At 49.4% G+C, this 20,251-nt stretch overlaps 1 protein-coding gene across 1 annotated transcript in view; it reads right to left on the bottom strand.

The window, feature by feature from the left end:
• The window catches only part of DRD2 (dopamine receptor D2), a gene marked incomplete at its 3' end in the record, with an annotated part of 60,594 nt that extends 42,618 nt beyond the window's left edge, over positions 1 to 17,976 (bottom strand). The window contains exon 1 of the mRNA XM_079789522.1: positions 17,738 to 17,976. The remainder of the gene's footprint in view (positions 1 to 17,737) is intronic.
• Between the last annotated feature and the right edge of the window lie 2,275 nt (positions 17,977 to 20,251).

Below are 20,251 nucleotides of genomic sequence, written 5' to 3'. Positions count from 1 at the left end.
GGGCTGGGGAGCGACACCAGAGACCTGTGCGCTCCCAGGCCCTGTGAGTGGCCGGTGATGAGGAGGCAAGACCTTATAAAAGGGATTAAAAGGGCAGAGCAAAATGCAAAGATTTCTTAGCAACCCTTGGGGCACCCAGCCAGCTGGTAACACAGCCAAGATCTGCAATTAGAAAAAACAACCGCCTGAGGCCATAGCTCAGCAGTTAAATGTTGTCTAACCTGAGCATTTAGCAATTTTTGTAAATAAACACACACACATCCCTGTAACACACACATAGCATTACTTTTTAAATTAGAAAATGGTTTTCCAGGCTTTCTATTTTGATAAATGCTTCTCTCACCAATTTCCTTATTCCCTGCCTGGACTCTGCTCCCTGCATTGTCATCTCTGAACCACATCGGTGACACAGAAGGCCAGGTGGAGGCCCACAGATACCCCCAGGAGAAAATGAGGAAAGTGTCTACTGCTTTCCACTCAATGTCTGCTAATGTGGAAACATAGCCCTTCATGGGTTTTGATGAAGAGGCCACGAGGGTCACAACAGGTTTACTGCTTCCTCCAAGTGTATGAGCCAAGAGTAATGCACTGATGTGTTTGAAAGGACATGAATCAGTTATGACCTAGAAAAAAGTGTTGGTCCATCACAACCTCACAACCTATGCTGTTCAGATACCACCAGAAACAAGCACTGATAGTGTGTGTGTGTGTGTGTGTGTGTGTGTGTGTGTGTATGCGTGCACATGTGAGTTAGCATTTATTGAATGCCCACTCTTGTGCATAGCACTGTGGACAATGTTTAAGTATTTAAAAGCAGTCTCCACCATGGCCATTTGGCTCAGTGGATCAAATATTGGCCTGAGGACTGAAGGGTTTCAGGTTTGATTCCAGTTAAGGGCACCAGGCAGGTACCTTGGTTGCAGGCTCGATCCCCAGCCCCAGTCTGGGGACATGCAAGAAGCAACCAGTAAATGTGTCTCTCGCACATCAATGTTTCTCTCTCTCTCTCTGTCTCTCCCCCTCCCTTCTACTCTCTCTAGAAATCAATGGAAAAATATCCTTGAGGGAGGATTAACACAAAAAAATAAATAAATAAAAGTAGGTTCCAACTTATCCAAGTTCTAAATTTTGGGGATATACACATTCCTTCACTCATCCGTTCACTCCACATGTGTTCGGGGTCTACTGTGCACTAAGCAACAAGAATAGGAAGATGCCCTACCTTTCATTGCTGTCACAAAATTAAAGATGATACACATCATCTCTAATATAGTATAGCCAGCATTTTAAAATAGATATTATTCACTTGGGTACATTGAATGCTACTGTACCCAAGAAGGTATCTGATTGTGAAATTAACACCTTCAAAGTAGACGTTTTAAAGCAACATTTGTGATTTTCAATTGCAGCTCCGGGTGAAGGGAGGTACAACAAGAGCAGATGTTGATGGTCAGTCTGTTCCCACTGAAAGGGACCTCATCCAATCCAATCCCATTGTCTTAGAAATAGGAATCAGAGGATGGGAGGTTAAATATCCCTAGACCCTCAATTAGGGTTAACAAACTTTAGTCAGGGACCCCTGAGCACTCTTCCCAGCTGGGCCTCATCTTCCAGCCCTGTCTTAGCAAGAATCCCACTGAGTTTAGAGAGAATGCTCACCCTTGGTACCTGATCCCACTGGCCTGCCTTCAGCAAGAACCTTTGAAGTTCATTTAACAAGAACCCCCTTACCCATGATGTCTCCTCACAGTAATTTTCCATCCACTGACCCACTCATTCTGCTCACTGGTTACAAATCCCTGGCTGGCTCAGTGTATTCAGAGCGGAGGCTCTCTCTCTCCCCTATTATGACAGTCTGGACGCAGATCTCAATAGTCATGAATACGTTTTCCTTAGTGTTTGTGAAAATGAAAGAACATTTTTTTTTAACAGAGTGATGGTGCTGAGGCTGGACCCCAAGTCTCCCAACTCTCTAGACCCCCATAAAGGCCCATGTGAGTCTAGTCTGCATAGGGAAAAAGTCCAGCAAAATGGCAGCGTGCCAAATCTCCCAGACACTGGGTAGTGGGCGCCCAGGAGCAGTGTCATGGCCTGGCAGAAATATACTGGATTCTGGCTCTGTGTTTTATTTCGTCACTTTTTGTGTCCTTTCTGTAAGTTTTGCCTGGGTCTCTGTGTCTGGGGGCCTAAAACTCAGAGGCTCTGAGCACCATCACACTGACAGTCTTCAGACCAGTTGCTCGTTGTGACCATTATTACAGTCCATGCAGCCAGGCTCTCCCAGGGCTGAGGCAGCCAGTGCTGTTTGCTGAGAGCCCTGCGCCCACCCAGCTGGCACTGGTGCCCCCTGCACCATCCAGGCCTTCCTCAGCCTCATGGAGCATGTGACGCTCACAGGCAGACACTTGAATGGAAGAAGAAATGTCCATTGTCTGGTGAAACAGAGACAGGCAAGGACTTACAGGGGAGGACTGTGGGACTCCCCAGCTGGGTGGGTTTCCTGGGCTACAGAGGCCTGAGTTCTGCCCCAAGCTGGCCTGTCCATGATTCCCACCTAAGGAGGTCCCGAGCTGCCAGCCTCCAAACGCCCCCTAAGGACAGAGACTCCACCTGCTATTCAAGAGTTCCTGGCTCCTTTTCTGAACCAAAGGGTGTCCAGATGCCTTCAGCCCCACCCCTCCTCACTGCCAGCCTTGGTGGGGGCACGTCCCTGGCCTGTTGGAGCTTCACTGCTCAGAACAGGCCCGTGGACACTGCTGGTCGCCTGTGCTCCTGCCCTTGCCCTTTTCCTCCTCTTCCCTCTACCTGGTCTACCAGGACCATGGATTCCTGGGGCTATGTCTCCATTATGACCGTGGAGACAGAGTGGGAAGATGCTGTGGATGGCAGGTAACTGCCCAGGGATAAAGAGGCAGGTGCCAGAGAGGCTGGGAGGAGGTGCAGGCCCCAAGCCAAGCCCCAGATTGAGCATCAAAGGCCTTGAGTCCCAAAGCTGGGCTGAGAGAACAGCTTGGAAATCCTCCAGGCCTCCTTCCCTGACACCCCTGCACCTGTTACAGTGAGGGGTACACTTTTCTCTCTGGGCTCACTCGGGTCATTTAACACATAATTCCTGAGCACTCGCTATGGATCAGGTCATTAAAGACCAGCATCCACATCGGAAAGCTCGGAATGATAGGCTCAGACCGCCCTGCCCCACTAGGAGATGCCAGAGGCAACCCCATATTGCCGTGTTGGCTGCTAAGGCAGAACCCCCGGACGGTGAATCTCAAGGCTGTGGATTCTTCAGTTGCAGGCGTGTGATCCATGCCAAAGGTCCGGAAAGTTCCCAGCACCATCAGCATCTCCTTGAGGACTGGCCAACTGGGCAAACTTAGGATGGGGCTCCCTTGGGATTTACAACAGAGTCAGTCCCTGCTAGCTTCTGTCTGTGAGGCCCTCGCTCTTCCCCTTCTCTACAGGAAGAGCCTACACCCCCCCCTTCCTCTACCCCCAGCAAAGCTGAACTCAGGGTCAGGAGCTGTGAAGCCCTCCTCATCCTGCCTCCACTCCCTCCAAACAGGGCGCAGCAGTACAGTGACTTCTGGGGACACACTGTGCAAAGTCAAGCCCTGTCCAGACGCAGGGGTTGTTATTATTATTGCTCTTCCCCTGTGGGGACCATGGGTCCTACTGCGGACTGAGTATATGGGAGAGCATCGCTGTGTGTGAGGTACATTGAGTGTCAGAGATTTGGATTTGGGTCCTGACTCTGCCCTCCCTCTTCCCCCCTAGAGACCTTCATAGTTCTCTTGGCCTACTGGGGCCTCGGTGTTCTCATCTGTGAAATGAGAGTATTGGACTGAGGATCTGACACAGAGGAGGCATTAATAAAGGCTGGCGGAATGAATGCTGAGTGAAATAGTACAAATCCCTGCATCCCTAACGACTATGGAGGGCCCTTTGTATGAGCACCCAGCTTCTGCCTTCACTGGACCGGAGCCCACATGCTGCAGGAACCCGGGTTCCCATGGACCTCCCCTTTCTGAACACTCATCCCTTCATCCCCTCTCTTTCTCCAAACTCCCCTCCCCTTCCCTCTTCCTAACCATGCTGCCAGCAGGTCAGTGAATCCCCTTTAATCCCGAGCTACCAGACATACTAATTGCTTTCTTTCTTGTCCTGATTTGCCTTCTAATGCAGGAGACAAGGCTTCAATTAGATAAGCAGGCAGCTGTTCCGAGAACAGGTGACTGGGAGGGAAATGGTCCTGCCCGGGAAGAGGCCAAGGATGTCTACAGGGACCAAGGACCAGCGAGGCAGGCAGCTCCACACAGCGTCCACACACACACACACACACACACACACACACACACACACACCACCCCAAGCCGCCAAATTCATGAACACCCAGAACCTAAAAATGTGACATTATTTGGAAATAGAGTGTTTGCAGATAAGATTAAGAGTAAATTATTAAATACAGTAGTTAAGGATTGAGATTGGATCACACTGGATTAGGGTGGGTCCTAAGTCCAATACCTGGTATCCTTCTGAGGAGGAGACAGACACAGGGAGACAGAGCCGATGTGAGGACGGAGGCAGAGACTGCGTTACCCCAGGAGCCAGGAGAAGCTGGAAGAGGCCGGGGGAGTCTAGCACCTTTGGAGGGAGCACAGCTCTGCTGGCATCTGGATTTCAGAAGTCCAGCCTCCAGAACTGAGAGGGAATAAGTTCGTTGTTTTAAGCCACCAGTTTGTGGTGCTTTGTTAGAGCTGCCCTACGAAACGAACATTCCTCAAGCTTACATGATCCTACAGTGTGTGAGGGTCACAGCTGTGCGCTCTGCAGCGAGGTCTGCCCCTCCCCCGCTCCCTCTGGGGTGCAGGGAATCTGAGCAGTTTCACAGCCACCTGTCTCCACGCGCTTTACTATCACATGTAGGAGCCAAGCCAACACGCTTGGGAAGGAAGGCAGTAGCCGTTGGCTTTCTCCAGGCTGACTGCCATCCAGTTCCTTCAGGAGGTGGCACCAGACCCACTGAGAAGTGGTGTATCAGCTTTGGAGAAAATCTCAGCCTGCTCTGCAAGGGGACAGTACTCATTCATTCATTCATTCATTGCAGCAGTTATTTATTGACAGCCTACTACTTGCCAAGCATGTGCTCAGTGTAGGGCTGGGGAATTACCCTTTCTCCCGCCCCCTCCTTGCTGCCCATGGTCAGATCTGACTGATGCGTTATCAGTGCACCTTATAATCAGTGACAATAACACAGCATCCAGAGGGCTTTGGCATGGCATTTGCTGTACTGAGCACTAACTTGCCTACAATCTGCTTTTCTGTGAGAAATGGGAAAAGTAGGACCAACTTGGTCTACTTTTCACTTCACTTTATCTTCATTTATCTGTATTTCCCTCGCCACAGAGTTGAGCGGAGTAATAAAAGTCACCAAATCAGCAATTTTAACCTAGAAACGGGGAGAAAGGGCAAGAGGATGATGTTTGGAGCTGGTTAAATTTAGGAAACTTTGGGTAAAGCTATCTGAAGCTAAGTAGTGTGGCAAACACCATCCTGGCTATCAGGCATGGTGTGGGGCAGTGGTTTGGTATAGTGGGAAGTGGCTAGGTCATGGGCCCAGGGTCTGGGTCTGATCCTTTTAAGCTGCCATGAGACTAGATATATTGCTCATGCTCTGGGCACATTTTCTTGTCTACGCATGAGGAGTTAGTTAGTCTACGTACCTAAGGTGCTCACAGCCTTGACATGCTGGGCTCCCTCCAGTCTAAATCACTTGCTAGAGGAACTTTCTAGCCTGCCTTAATAATGTCGAGTTTTTTAAGGATAAGCAGAAGACACTGTGTCCTCCTGTCTTATTATTGTGTGTGTGCGTGGGGGGGGGGGGGGCGGGGGGGGAGGGGGGGAGGTGTCTCCTAATCACAGTCCCACCGAGTACAGTGCAGAGGGCTGGTACCTAGCCTGAAGAGGTAAGGACTCCACTCCCATCTTCAAGGAGTTTACCACCTAGTAGGGAAATAGACAATCATAATATGGTTTGGTAAATCCTATATTTCCAGGTTTGGAAATAGAGAGGAGGGGGTCCCTAGCCAGGCTGGTGGCACAATATAGTGGGAAAATCAGGGAAGGTTCCCTGGAAGAAGTGATGTCTGTGCTCAGTTTTAAAGGCTGGTTAGAAGTTAGCTTTTAATGTCAAGGACTGAAGCATTAAGGAAGGTTGCCCTGGCTGGTTTGGCTCATTTGGTTGGAGCATCGTCACAGGCACCAGAAGGTTGCCAGTTCAATTCCCAGTCAGGGCAGTTGATCCATGTTTCTCTCAACATTGAAGTATCTCTCTCTAAAATCAATATAAGAACATTTTTAAAAAGAATTAAGACAGAGAAAACAACATATTCTTTTTTAAATTTTTATTTATTGATTAGAGAGAGAAAAGAGAAACATTGATTTGTTGATCCCCGCTTATTTATGCATTCAGTGGTTGATTCTTGTATGTGCCCTGACTGGGGATCAAACCCAAAACCTTGGCCTATCTGGGCAATGCTCTAACCAGCTGAGCTACCTGGCCAGAGTGAGAAAACAACATATTCAAAGGTTGGCCATGTTATATAGTAGGCGCAGAGGAACAATAAATGTCAACTGATCCATTTTCTTTCCTCTTCCTGTAACCTCCACTCCTTGCATCTCTCATTCACATCTTTACATCCACTTGCCACCCTCTTTTTGTCTTCCTTCTCCCCTTTCTCTTCCAGTCTCTGCAGCTAAGGAAAGGAATGTGATCTAGTGAGTTAGTTCATGAGCCTGTGAGGGAGCAGAAGAGACCAGTGTGGTGGGATCTGAAAGGGGTGTGTGCTGTGTCACAGAAGTGGGCTCCTCCACGCCCAGCCTCGACTTAAAGCACCACTTCTGCAGCCCTCCAGGAGACTGACCCTCCATCCCATCCCGGTCTCATTACTATCTCCCCTACCTTCGGGCAAAGACTCTGTTCTTTCAAGGTGCATGCCATCCATCCATGTCCCCCATCCCTCTGGGTCACAGTCACCCGTAGATTCCTAGTCACTTCCCTCTTTCACTGAAGACTTTGGCACCTCGTCCTGCCATTGATTTGGGTGAAGTTAGCTTCTAACACCTTGGCCTCTCAACTCCTGATCCTCTCATTTCTAAGTACCCTCCACTTCAATCTCCTGTTCCCATGATTGCACTCCTAGTTCATAGGTAGATGCTCAACCACTGAGACACACCAGCAGGCCTCTGTGATTTTTTTTTTTTAAGTAAAAATGAGTTCCGGCTGGTGTGGCTCAGTTGGTTGGAATGTTGTCCCATAAACCAAAAGGTCACCAGTTCAGTTCTTGGTCAGGGCATATACCCAGTCGAGGAGCATACAGGAAGCAACTAATTGATGTTTCTCTCTCTTGCCGATTTCTCTCTCTCTCTCTCTCTCTCTCTCTCTCACTGCCCCCCCCTCCCTTCCCTGTCTCTAAAATCAACAGTAACACATATCCTCAGTGAGGATTTTTTAAAAATGAATAAATATAAAAATGCAGTCAATTGACTTATTCTCCTACTTAAAGCCTAGCCCTTCATTATACTATCCCCACCTCAAACTCTTCTCTTAGCACTTAGTTTATGTGCCTTCCTTGAATCCTCTCTGCTCCACCCTGAGGCTGGTGACAGCAGCATGTGGTGGAAAGAGCCCAGGGGCAGAAGTCAGTTCTAGTGCAGCCGGCCACTCTCTTGCTATGTGACAATGGGCTCTTCCAAGGGTAACCCTCTCTGAGTCATGTCCCACCTTGTCTAATTTCCTCATCTGCAATGCCTTTTTTCCCTCCAGAGGAGAGAAAATAAAATTTGGAAAGGATCTGTAGACATTTCTATGCCTCCCAGTAGCTTACTATGTGTCAGGTACCAGGCTAAACACTTGATATGCAAAACCCTATGAAGTAAGTGCCATGGTTATCTCTATTTTATGGAGGAAAAACCCTGAATTTCAAAGTGGTTATGGCAACTTGATTGAGGTCACAGAGCTGGTTCCTGGCAGATCACACACCTGAGCCTACATTAGTCTGGCTTCCAAGTTCATCCTCTGAATCACTTTGTTATACTGGGCAGGGGATGGGAGTCAAATTTTTTAGAATTGATTTTGAGAAAGATAGGTTCAAATTGTTATTACTTTTAAAGAGTATTAGGTAAGTAATGCTTATCTGTATCTTAACTAGGGATCAGCCCAGTTCCCTTAACTTTAAATCCAAGATTCAAAACTAACCACCTAGGAATCAAAAGACGGCCCTCAACATCTGCCCCATCCTGTTTGTCTTCAGGTCCCCAGGCTGATCTGGACCAACACATCTGTATATGTTTCCTTGACAACTCTCCCAACACCTTCTCTATGGGAGTGTCTGACTGAAACAGGATCTAAGCCCTATGCAACTGTGAAGGATTTCCAGCCAAACTATAATGTAGGGAAGCAGAGAGTGCTAACTGAAGATGAAAGGAAGGTCTGAGCATCTTGCTGACGCACTCAACCTGTAGAGGACACCCCAGCCACTTCCAGACACTCTTGCTGGGCTTCAAGTAAGCACAGCCATGGAGAAGTAAGCCATCACTCACCTCTTCACTCACCCACTTACTCAACAGTTTAAGTGACTACCAAGTGCTTAGCATCATCTTTGGTTACAATAGGTTCTGGGGACATATGAAACAGACTCTGCATCAAGGAGTTCTCATCTAGTGAGGAAGACAGACATGCACAATTGAAAGATCATCATTATGCAATAAGATGGTCCTATAGGAGCCCTGGCCAGGTGGCTCACTTGGTTGGAGAGCCATGCCTACACCAAAAGGTGACGGGTTTGATTCCCCATCAGGGCGCATACGTAGGTTGCAGGTTCGGGGCACGTATGGGAGGCAACTGATTAATGTTTTTCTCTCACGTTGATCTCTCTCTCTCTCTCTCTCTCTCTCTCTCTCTCTCTCTCTCTCAAATCAATTTTAAAAACCAATATCCTAGGGTGAGGATAAAAAAGAAAAAAGATGGTTATATAAGAAAGAAGCACAAGAGTTGTTGTAAGGCAATAACTGCAGTACTTCCTACTTCTGTGAGCCTGAGCAAGTTTCACTGAAGTAGGAAGTACTGCAGTTATTTCCACAGAAGTAGGAAGTACTGAAGTTATTGCCTCAGGCTCACAGAAGAAGGAAGTACTGCAGTTATTGCCTCAGTGGCCACATCTGCAAAATAGGGGCTATAATAGGGGTTGTAATGACCAAAGGAGATAGTGTATGTGAAAGTGATTTACAAATCCAAGAGATTACTATTGCCTCATGGGTTTTGAAAATTAAAAGGGAATTCCAAATGCAGAGTGCTATTATTGTTCCATAGGGATAAGAATTCAAATGCTTTCAAATGCATGCAGACCCATGATGCCCTCTGCCTGCATGTTCTTCCCTCTGATAGCTCTGTACAGCTCACTCTCACAATCCTCTAAGTCTTTCCTCAAATGTCACTTCCTCATTGAGATCTATCCCACCCACCCTATTTAATAACACAAACTTCCTCTCTTTCACCCCTCAGCATTCCACATCATCTAACTCTAACAGATGTTTTTCTTTCCCACGTACTATTTGCCAACTAATATACGTCAGCAAATTACTGTAATTTACTTTTATATTTATTTTTACCATTTTTCTCCTCCACTGGAATGTAAGTTCCCAGAGAGCAGGGATCTTTGTTTTGTTTACTGACATATTTGTAACCAGGAAGAATGACTAGTACATAGTAGGTACTCAATAATATTTACACAATTAAATAATTAAACACAAGATGCATATTGAATGGTTAGCATGCCAGAAGATATTCAGAGAAGAATGAGTACAGGAAAGAATACAGAAATCAGTAGCCTGGTCTGGAAAGATGGTGGCCGAGAGGTTCATGACCATAGTGTGTGAAACTAGAGGCCCGGTGCACGAAATTTGTGCACAAGGGGATGGGGTGTCCCTCAGCCCAGCCTGCACCCTCTCCAATCTGGGACCCTTCGAGGGATGTCTGACTGCCCATTTAGGCCCGGATCGGGATCGGGCCTAAACGGGCAGTCAGACATCCCTCTCAGAATCCAGGACTGCTGGCTCCCAACTGCTCACCTGTCTGCCTTCCTGATTGCCCCTAACCACTTCTGCCTGCCAGCCTGATCACCCCCTAACCACTCCCCTGCCAGCCTGATTGATGCCTAACTGCTCCCCTGCCAGCCTGTTTGCCCCTAACTGCCCTCCCCTGCAGGCCTGGTCACCCCTAACTGCCCTCCCCTGCAGGCCTGGTCCCCCCCAACTACCCTTCCCTGCAGGCCCGGTTGCCCCCAACTTCCCTCCTCTGCCAGCCTGGTCACCCATAATTGCCCTCCCTTGCAGGCTTGATTGCCCCCAACTGCCCTCCCTTGCAGGCCTGGTCCCTCCCAACTGCCCTCCCCTGCTGGCCATCTTGTGGCGGTCATCTTGTGTCCACATGGGGTCAGCCATCTTTGACCACATGGGGGCATCCATCTTGTGTGTTGGAGTGATGGTCAATTTTCATATTACTCTTTTATTAGATAGGATTGCAAAATAAATGATCCCAAACCTAGTCTCTTAAAACAACAAAAATTTATTATCTCGCAGTTCCTCTGGGTTAGGAATTCCAACAGCTCAGTTGGGTGGTTCCAGCTCTGGGTCTTTCAAAAGGCTGTAGCTAAGACCTTAGCGGTGGCCACAATCATTTAAAGGCTTGTCCAGGGAGGAAAGATATGCTCCCAAGATGGTCCATTCACGTGGCTGTTGGCAGGAGATCCCAGTTACTTGCAGGGAAGACCTTTCTAGAGAACTGCTTGAGTTTCTTCATGACATGGCAGCTGGCTTTCCCAGAATGAGTGATCCAAGAAAGAACAGGGTGGAAGTCATGATATCCTCTATAACTTATCTTTAGAAGTCACCATCTGTCATGTAGGCATTATTGTACACAGGTCTTCACTATTTAATGGAGAAGGAGGTCAGGAGTGTTGAGGGCCATCTTGGAGGCTGGCCACCACAGAATGTTACTAAGGAAGGATTCAGAATGTGTGGAAGGCAGCATGAGTCTCTGGAAAGCAGTCTTTGCCTCCCACCACCTCCCTCCAGCTCACCAGAGAAGACTTTGGCGAAAGGGCTGATTTTATGCCAATAGTCATCCAGAGTGACCCAGGCCTTCACCTATGTGTATAATGTATATCACTCAAGGAAAGATGTGTATGGAAATATCTTTGTTTCTTGGGACCCTGGGTGCTAGTTTCTGCTTGTCAATACACTTCTCTTGTTGACTCTGCCATAAATGATTGTAAGAACTGAGGGAGCTCTGAGTCCAAGAAGGAATAACCACGTGACCCAAGGAAGATGGCCAGGAAACAGAACACCTGCCATGCCCTCAGAAATCTTCCACCTTCACTGAACAGCAAGCCTGATTAAGTGGTCAGAAGCAGCTGCATCAATTGGGGAAGAGTCCTCCTCAAGGAAGGATTCACAGAAAAAGAAAAAGGTGAAAGTCAGTAATAACTTTCAGAGTAGAAGTATCCTAGAAACAATTGTGTTACATCCCTTTCTCAGGCAGGACCATACTTCACCCCCCAAAAAATGGGTGCATTTACTCCTGCCATCAATGGACCCCAAAGGTGTATTCCTGCCAGCTTTGGGGATCTTCTAGTGTGAGGTTCGTTGGCCCTTTCAACAGAGGGAGAAGACAGAAGTCTCCCAATCCTTGTGCACCAGTATGTTCTCCTTCTTTCTCATTTTAATAAAATGTGGCCTGTGCAGAGTGCATCACAGCATGTGTCAATGCCAATCAAGAAGGCTCCAACCCTGAGGAAGTAGATGGAGAAACTGGATAACTGGGAAGAAAAAATGAGGCTGTGCAAAGCCATCACCATTAAGACCAATATCTCTTCCTGGCTTGCATGTGGTAAGATGGGAGTTCAGCTGAACCTAACTCAAAGAGATGACAAGCAACCTGAACCCCTCTCACCCGAGATGAGTAAGAGTTTCTGACAGGTGAGTACCAAAGAGTTGTGGTGCAGATAAGTGGAGAGTGTAATAAATGTCAGCTTGGATTCTGTAAAAGTTTTAAAAATGCTCTTAACTTCAGAGATGTGAAATCAGGTGCTGAACTAGTGCAAAAGGAAAACAGCTAAAAATGTTCCCTCTGGAGTTTCTTAATAACCATCATTAGCGTTAACATTTATGAGGTGCTTAGCCAGGGACTCTCAAATCTCTTGTATCTGTTGGCTTACTACTATAACATAATGAGGTAAGTATTACCATCCTCACTTATAGATGAGAAGCCCAAGATGATAGGGGTTAACCAACTTGCTTAAGGTAGCAAACTGGTAAATATTAAAGTTGGGATTCAGATTCTGGCCATCTAACTCCAGAGCCCACAGGCTTAACTATCTCTCTGTGTTGTTTTTAAACAGTTTAAATAAGGGACTGAATGCTGGTAAATGTCATTTATAAAACTTGTGGTGAGGTTAGAAGTCTGCTAGCTTAGTTGACCCTGCCTCCCTCTTGTGCCTGCCTCCCTCCCTCCCCTCTGTGCACACTGCTTGCTGAGGTTCTCCCCAGTGCATTTCTTCCAAAGGTGCCCAGATCCAGGTGCAGAACCACACTTCTTAGATGGTCCTCAACTTTAAGAATCTCAAGAAGTATATTTCATCCATCCTTCCCCCTCTGCTGTCTCCTTCTCCTTTCCTGGTATCACATGCAAAGTTCACTGTCACTTCCGTGTTTCAAGAAAGTTCCTTCTTCTCCCTATTCTTCTCCCTTTCTTATTCTGGGTGCCACTTACATAGGTCAGAGAGCTATTGCTTTAGCATTATCTGACTGTGACTCTCACCCTGCATTTAACCCTGTGGCCTTGTGCAAGCCACTTATCTCTCGATGCCCATGCTTCTTCCTGTGTAGAGTAGGGATAATAATGGTGCCTACATAGAGTGTTGCGGAATCAAGAGTTGAAATAAAAAGCACATTTCAAGTGCTCAGCACACTGCCCTGCACATAGCAAGAGCGCGCTAAGATGGTGAGACCAGTGATGGAGGGACTGGTGAGCAGTACCACTTGTCAAAAGCAGCCCTTCTAAGGAAGTCTGTGAGCAAACCACTTTCCCAGACCAAGAGTTCCTGGAGAATTGCTAGTGATATTGCTGCCTGGGGTAGCAGGAAGAAGAGGAGGCAATTAGACAGCACGTAACAAAAACAACTTCATTTCTCACGCCTTTCCCTGCTGAGCCACTTGGAATCCAAGCAATAACAGCAAAGTGGGATAGGGACAAGAAGCCCCGTGACCAATGGGCAGGCCTTAGGACTCACTCTGGCTCCCCAGCATCTGCAGGGGGTGTCCTTGGGGCCATGGCTGCTGTTTGGCACACTGAGCTGCACCTTGAGTTGGAGGTCAGGGCTGGCGGGGGCCTATAGACAGGACCCCAGGAGCTGATACTGCTTAACTTCACTCACCATCCTGTCTGGGAGTAGGCTGGCATGACTCAGAGGGCTCCAGGGAAAGCCTGGTGCTACCTGTATCTCCTCCCCATCACTGCAGAAAGCAAAGAGTTTGCCATCTCCTCCTAGAAAAAGCAAGGATCCCTATAGATGCCATCAGATGACAAAGTTGCCAAACTACACTAAGCCAATGCCTTATAAGTGCATACCTAACGTCAACCACTTACAAGGCCCCCAAGAGTCCACCTCTGAGCTCCCACCTTCGTACACTCTCACACTCTCTGATGCCCTGTGGCCTCTGGGTCTCAGACTCTGGGACACTGCAGCAGCACATCCTCTTCCATCCAGAGGGATGGGCCTCTGCTCCTCCACAGAGAAATATTCCCATGACTCCTAGGGAGAGAGGAGGCTACACCCTCCCAGGGGACATCCCAGCTGCCAAGGGTGTTGATTTAACCAATTTATCAAATTGAAGTGAAAGGAGAAAGAAGTGGAAATGTGTGCAGATAGAAGGACAAGTTCTCTCCTTTCTCTGGACCCAAAAAGGAACAAACCAAGTGGCTAATCTTATAGTTCCTCCACCCACAGTACTGACACTATAATCAAGCTATTTTCCAAGCCCGTGCATTTAGATAATGTGATTCTATTGTTTAAAAAAAAATAAAAAAGAAATCTTCAAATACGTCGGTGGCGGCTACAGGTAAGAGGCAGGATGTATTAACATTGGATTCCAACACTATTAGAGTAATTTAAAAGGCTGGAGCTATCAGTCTCTTGCCCAGAACTGGCGAATAAGCAACCTGCACAGCCTGAGTGTCTCCATTTAGTATCCTGGAGAGCTGGAGAGCTCATACGTAACCCTAAGGCCAAATCATTGGTCCTCCCAGGGCTGTAAGATGCCCTGTGGGTGTGGGTGAGGGAAATGTCTTGCTGGGGTTCAGCTAAATGAGAGGCCACATCCAAGGGAGGGCATCTGCTAGGAAGCTGAACCAAACTGTGCCCTTCCTTCTGTATGTGGTTTACAAGCACTTCCTAGATGCAAGATGCTCTCTTGCTAAGCAGAGCTCCTGATAGGATGGAGACGTTTTGATTGCTGAGCCCAATCCTGGTGCTCTGGAACTAGAGAGAGTACGCCACTCCTTTTTGGGAGAACTTGAATAATAGGAGAGGGACCACCATATTTCTGGGCTAAAGGAAAAGCTTCCCTGTTTAGGGTCTGGGGCATCCAGGATGACCTCTGAGGAGCCCAAATAATCTAAGATAACTACAACTGACCAGGCAGCCATTCTAAGTTATTTTCAAGACCTCAACTCTTAGGTTACTGTGACCTGTGACATAAAATCTGGTGCTTGGGGTCCTGGCGTTATAAAACCTCCACTTGGATCCTGCCTTCCCTGCCTAGGTGCTGAGACACTCACTGCTGGAGATGCATAGGTATTAAGCCCTAAGGAAGAAAGAAATGGAGGGTGGCAGGTCAGAAAATATGAGTCACTGGAAAAGGTGGGGTTAGCTCAAGGAGTCTCATCATTCTCATTCTCCACCTCCCCTGCCCATGCCATCTTCACAGCCATGCTTCTTCAACACCAAAATGAGACTTCCCGTTTGTGGGGGAGATGGAGACAGCTGTTTCCAGGCTGAGCCCACATGCTTTTCCCCTTACACATGTTTACTCAGAGAACGGTGATCTCAGGCCTGTCTAAATTCAGCAGATCAATCCCTGGTATATATGAGGTCATATTTTTTATGAGCCCCTATGCCCCCTTTGTTTTCTCTGGTTTAGAAAGAGAAACAGGAGGGTTTCTATCAAGTTCAGACTTGCCTGCATCATTGCATGTTCTAGGTAAAAGTAATGTAACCTTGCATGTGAAGGGAGAAGACTGACTATCCCACAAGTAATGTTACTGGACTTATTCACCCCTATGAGCTTCCTAGCTTATAGACCAAATCAATACAGTCAATATGTCACTGCCAGCAGGGCACGAGTGGCTACCAGCCCCGGGGGACATAACGTGCTACTAAGCTGAACTAATCACTCCTTGGTATTTCAGGAGCAGTTGAGTTAGCAGATCACAGCACATACACAATGAAAGACAATTCACTCAGAAGGGGTGGGGAGGTAGGTGGAACACATCAGGTTGGCCCCAGAGGGGGACAGGTCAATCTGAAGCCATACTGGAGATTCTTAGAGAAGTTAAAAAAAAATCTGTTGTAGAAAGAAGAAAGGTCCAGGAAAATCCTGGGGGGGAGAAGATTGGGCTGCAACCTTTATTGCAACAAAGGGATTTAATCATGGGGGGTGGTCCCTCCATCAACAACAGTCTCACACCTGAGAAATTTAACATGTATAACTGCAGGAAGCAAGGAGGAGGTCAATGAAAGACCTTAATCATGTTTCTTCCAGTCAACGGAGTTAGAACTTTTATGAGAGGTGATTTCTTAACCCAATGTACGTATGAATCACCCAGATATAGAATTAATATATACAGCACATTCCTGGGTCTCAGCTTGAGATTCTCATTCAGCAGTTCTTCTGGGAAGAACCAAAAATATGCATCTTAACCAGGTTTCCAGGTGATTTAGATGCAAGGAGTTCATTAAAACAAACCCAAAAAAATGACCTTGGAGAAATGCCCGAGACCTCTACAGTAAACCAGAACCCCCCATTACCAGGCACCTTTCATCCCCAGTTTGTGCAGGAAAGGTAGAAGGAATTCAGAAGCTCTTCAGGAGAACAAGGCTGGGGCTACCATCACCCTTACTTTACTCTAAATCTAACCCTCTTCCTTGTCAGATGTTTGATTTCAGAGATAGCATCACACCACCACCCCCAATCACATGCCAGGAATTTTGAACTCTAAGCAGAGAAGTCAAAGGCAGGGGACTGGGACCCAGCAAACCACTCACTGATTCTCTTGCAATTGGTCACATTTATCGTGGCCTCTCTCTCTCTCTCTCTCTCTCTCTCTCTCTCTCTCTCTCTCTCTTCTTCACCGAACAGTAAGAATGGGGATAAAGATGAGAAGAATGATTTCTTTTTCAAGTGGTCCTAATTCCACAGGATGAATCAGGGATGCGCAGATTATTTGCATCCAAAGGAAGAAGAATCACTGAAAACCTAGTTTCTGGGGAGAATCTAAGATTAGCCTGAAAGGTTTGTAGCCTGGTCACAATCTATAAGTAGTTGGATCTGCAGAAGAAACTGCAAAGATCCACAAAGTGTCTTGCATCTCACCAACCTCAGGAGCTTCCAGCACAAAAAGTACTGGGGTACCAGGTGGGGCAACAGTGACTCGCTCAGACAGCTTTCCCTATGGCTGAGACAAGGACCTGTCCCCACGGAGCTGCAGTGCTATGACTTGTGTCCATGACGAAGCCTGCTGTGTACATGCACACACGGCTTCTTACCTCTGCTCTTCAAGAGGAAGCGCACACGGGCTGCCAGCCTCAGACAGGGAGAGGGACAGGCTCTGTCTGGCGCTTAGAGCTGCCTGCCTCCTTCCTCCGCACCCCATCCTACCTGGCTCCTGGTCCATTCCAGAGTCAGACAGTCACTCTCCGCTACTGCCCCACCATCATACCCATTCTCAAGTCTAGATGGGTCTGAAATCTCAGCCTCCCTCCTCAACTGGATCTCCAACAGGGAGATGGCTAAGGAGAGCGTTGATTCAGCACCAAGGACAGCGGCACATTAGAAAGCAGGAGAGGAAAGCCAGAACCCGCCTCTCCCCAGCCCTTGGCTTCGGTCCTTGGAAACTGAAAAGTCTCAGGTCGCACAAATGCAGCCTTGCAAAAATAACCCTCCTCCTTCCGTGGCGGTCGGAACCTCTGGCCGGGCGCCCTAGGGTGCCGGGCGGAAAGTGCCCTCCAGAGATCGCCGACAGGCGGCCGCCCTCCGAAGCTGCGGCTCGGCGGGGCTCGCTCCGGTTGTCTGCGGGGAAGCTGCCCCAGCCCCGCCCGCTCGTGCCTACGGCGATTCCCGCCCGGGCGACGCGAAAGATGCCGAGAGGGAGGGACAGGGGACGGCAGCCGCTGCGTTCCCGTTGCCCCCGGCCCCTCTCCGCGCCCCCCCCCCTCCCCTCCCCGCAAGCGTCTCGAAGGAAAGTCCGTGGAGAGCCCTACGGCAGGCAGAGCAGTCCTGGGCAGACCGCGTCAAAGTGGCCAAACTTCTGGCTGAGCTGCACCGGCCTCCCAGCTCCCTCCTCCTCCCCCTGCGACCGGACTCGGCCCGGGGCCGCCGGTCACTCCATCCTGCTGGCACTTACCTTCAAGCCATAAGGCGCACTGGGGCAGAGACGGAGCGGGCGCAGGCTGCTCGAGGCTTCCGTCTCCCGCCGCATCCACCCTCGGCCGCCCCTCCGGCAGCCGTCTGGGCCGCCGCTTTCCTCGGCGGGTTCTCGGCTCCCGGCCCCTCCGCGCTGATCAGTGCCCCGGCGGGCAGCCGCTGGATGGGCTCCGGCCTTCCGGGAGCAATGGACCGGCCGCGGCGGGGAGGGGCACCGGTTTGGGCGTGCGGCGCAGGACCAGGCGTGGAGGCCGCGCGGTGCGCGCCGAGGGCCGCCAGCTCCGGCTCTGATCCTAGACAGCTCCGCTGCGCCCGAGCGCCAGGAACGCGGGAGGGCGGGGCGGGGCCGCCAGGGCCACAGGCGCCCTGAGCCCCGCCCCTGGGACAGGCCCCGCCTTGCCCTACTGTGCGCGCCTGTCCAGGCTCCCAGTGCCAGGGCTTGGTGGGAGCGGCTTAGGGTCGGGGATGCAGTCTTCCCTGGCTTTGAGGCAGGTCGGAGCCAGGCAGGAACTGAGCGGTTGCCTACACATTGGGCTCCCCCCAGACCCTGTTGCTGTGACAAGTGGCATCATCGCAGGCTTATCTGTTTCCTCCTTTGAGAAGTCAGAGAACAAGGACTGGTGGGGCCGGGAGGCACCACCATCCAGGGAGTCACGGAAGAGGAGAGGTCCAAGGTCCGTTTTCTTTTTTTATATAGAAAGTCCTTTTTTTCTTTCTAGTAATGTAATTACTTTTTTCCCTTCTTTTTTTTTTTAAATATATTTTTACTAGAGGCCCGATGCATGAAATTCATGCACAGGGGGTGGGGGGGTGGGGGGGGTTGTTCCTCAGCCCAGCCTGCACCCTCTCCAATCTGGGACATCTCTCTCACAATCCAGGACTGCTGGTTCCCAACTGCTCACCTGCCTGCCTTCCTGATTGCTCCTAACTGCTTCTTCCTGCCAGCCTGATCACCCCCTAACCACTCCCCTATCAGCCTGATTGATGCCTAACTGCTCCCCTGCCAGCCTATTTGCCCCTAACTGCCCTCCCCTGCAGGCCTGGTCACCCCTAACTGCCCTCTCCTGCAGGTCTGGTCCCTCCCAACTGCTCTCCCCTGCAGGCCTGGGTCCCCCGCAACTGCCCTTCCCTGCAGGCCTGGTTGCCCCCAACTTCCCTCCCTTGCAGGCCTGGTCCCTCCCAACTGGCCTGATCCTGCCTTGCCCTGCTGGCCTGATCGCCCACAACTGCCCTCCCTTGCAGGCCTGGTTCCTCCCAACTGCCCTCCCCTGCTGGCCATCTTGTGCCGGCCATCTTGTGTCCACATGGGGGCAGGATCTTTGACCACATGGGGGCAGCCATCTTGTGTGTTGGAGTGATGGTCAATCTGCATATTACTCTTTTATTAGATAGGATTGATTTCAGAGAGGAAGGGAGGAGAGAGAAACATCAATGATGAGAGAGAATCATTGATCCTGCATGCCCCAAACGGGGGATCAAGCCTGTAACCTGGGCATATGCCCTGACCAGAAATCAAACTGTGACCTCCTGGTTCATAGGTCATCACTCAACCACTGAGCCAAGCTGGCTGGGCCAAGGTCTGTTTTCTGACCTCTGCTCTTGGAAACCCTGTGGTCAACCCCCTTTTGATGCTTGATTCTTCCTGGCGAAAGCCTGCTTGGAGTTGACCTGAAACAAAAATTCAAAAAGGGGACTCTGGAGTTCCAGCTCAACTTTGACTCCAAATGGAGGTGGGGGTGGGGAGGAAAGGAGATTGGTGTCCTCTGCCCAGGGTCCTTTGGGCTGCAAAGAAATCTCCTTCCTCTCCTATTATCTCCCCTCCCCCCATTCCCTTTCCTCTTTAGAAATTAGTATAGACTGTCCTCCCTTTGCTGGGCTCTATGTCAGATTCTGGGATCACAGCGAGGAATAAAACCAGGCCCTTGCTCTGATGTCCTGCCAATCCAGAGTGCAGACCTCCAGGAAATAGTGTAACATACCACAGCACCGATGGCTCAAACGGATACTGTGGAGCACAAAAGAAAGACACCTCACAGGGGGCTGCCCGCTGGAGAAGCCCAGCTCCACAGGGGAGAAGGCAGCACAGCATTCCAGGCACAGGGAACAGCGTGGGAGGACTGACCCTGCATGCCAGGGAGTCAGTCCATCATGGCTGGAGTCAAGCCACTCCAGGCCAGAAAGATTAAGTTTGCATTTCCTCCATTGACCCACACAATTATGGAAAATTGAGTTGGAAAGGACCTTGGCACTCATCTAATTTCCACTTTCATTGCTCTAGAAGGGGGAACCAAGGCCCAGAGAATTGGAGTGACCTTCCAGATCTCACAGAGATCAGCACTGGACCATTTGCCCAAGCAAAGACCAGCACTTCTCTCAAATACAGTGCCTTTTGGAGGAAGTTGGGGCAGGAGTAAGTAGACATGGTGTGCCTCTTCCCCTACCCCTTGCCTTTGGAACTATGGTGTGGATCTGGACTGTCCCCGCCCAGTGCCCC

This window comes from Cnephaeus nilssonii (genome assembly GCF_951640355.1).
Source record: "Cnephaeus nilssonii genome assembly, chromosome: 13".
In the NCBI taxonomy this organism is placed as follows: Eukaryota; Metazoa; Chordata; class Mammalia; order Chiroptera; family Vespertilionidae; genus Cnephaeus; species Cnephaeus nilssonii.
This window is presented reverse-complemented; position numbering and strand designations above follow the sequence as displayed.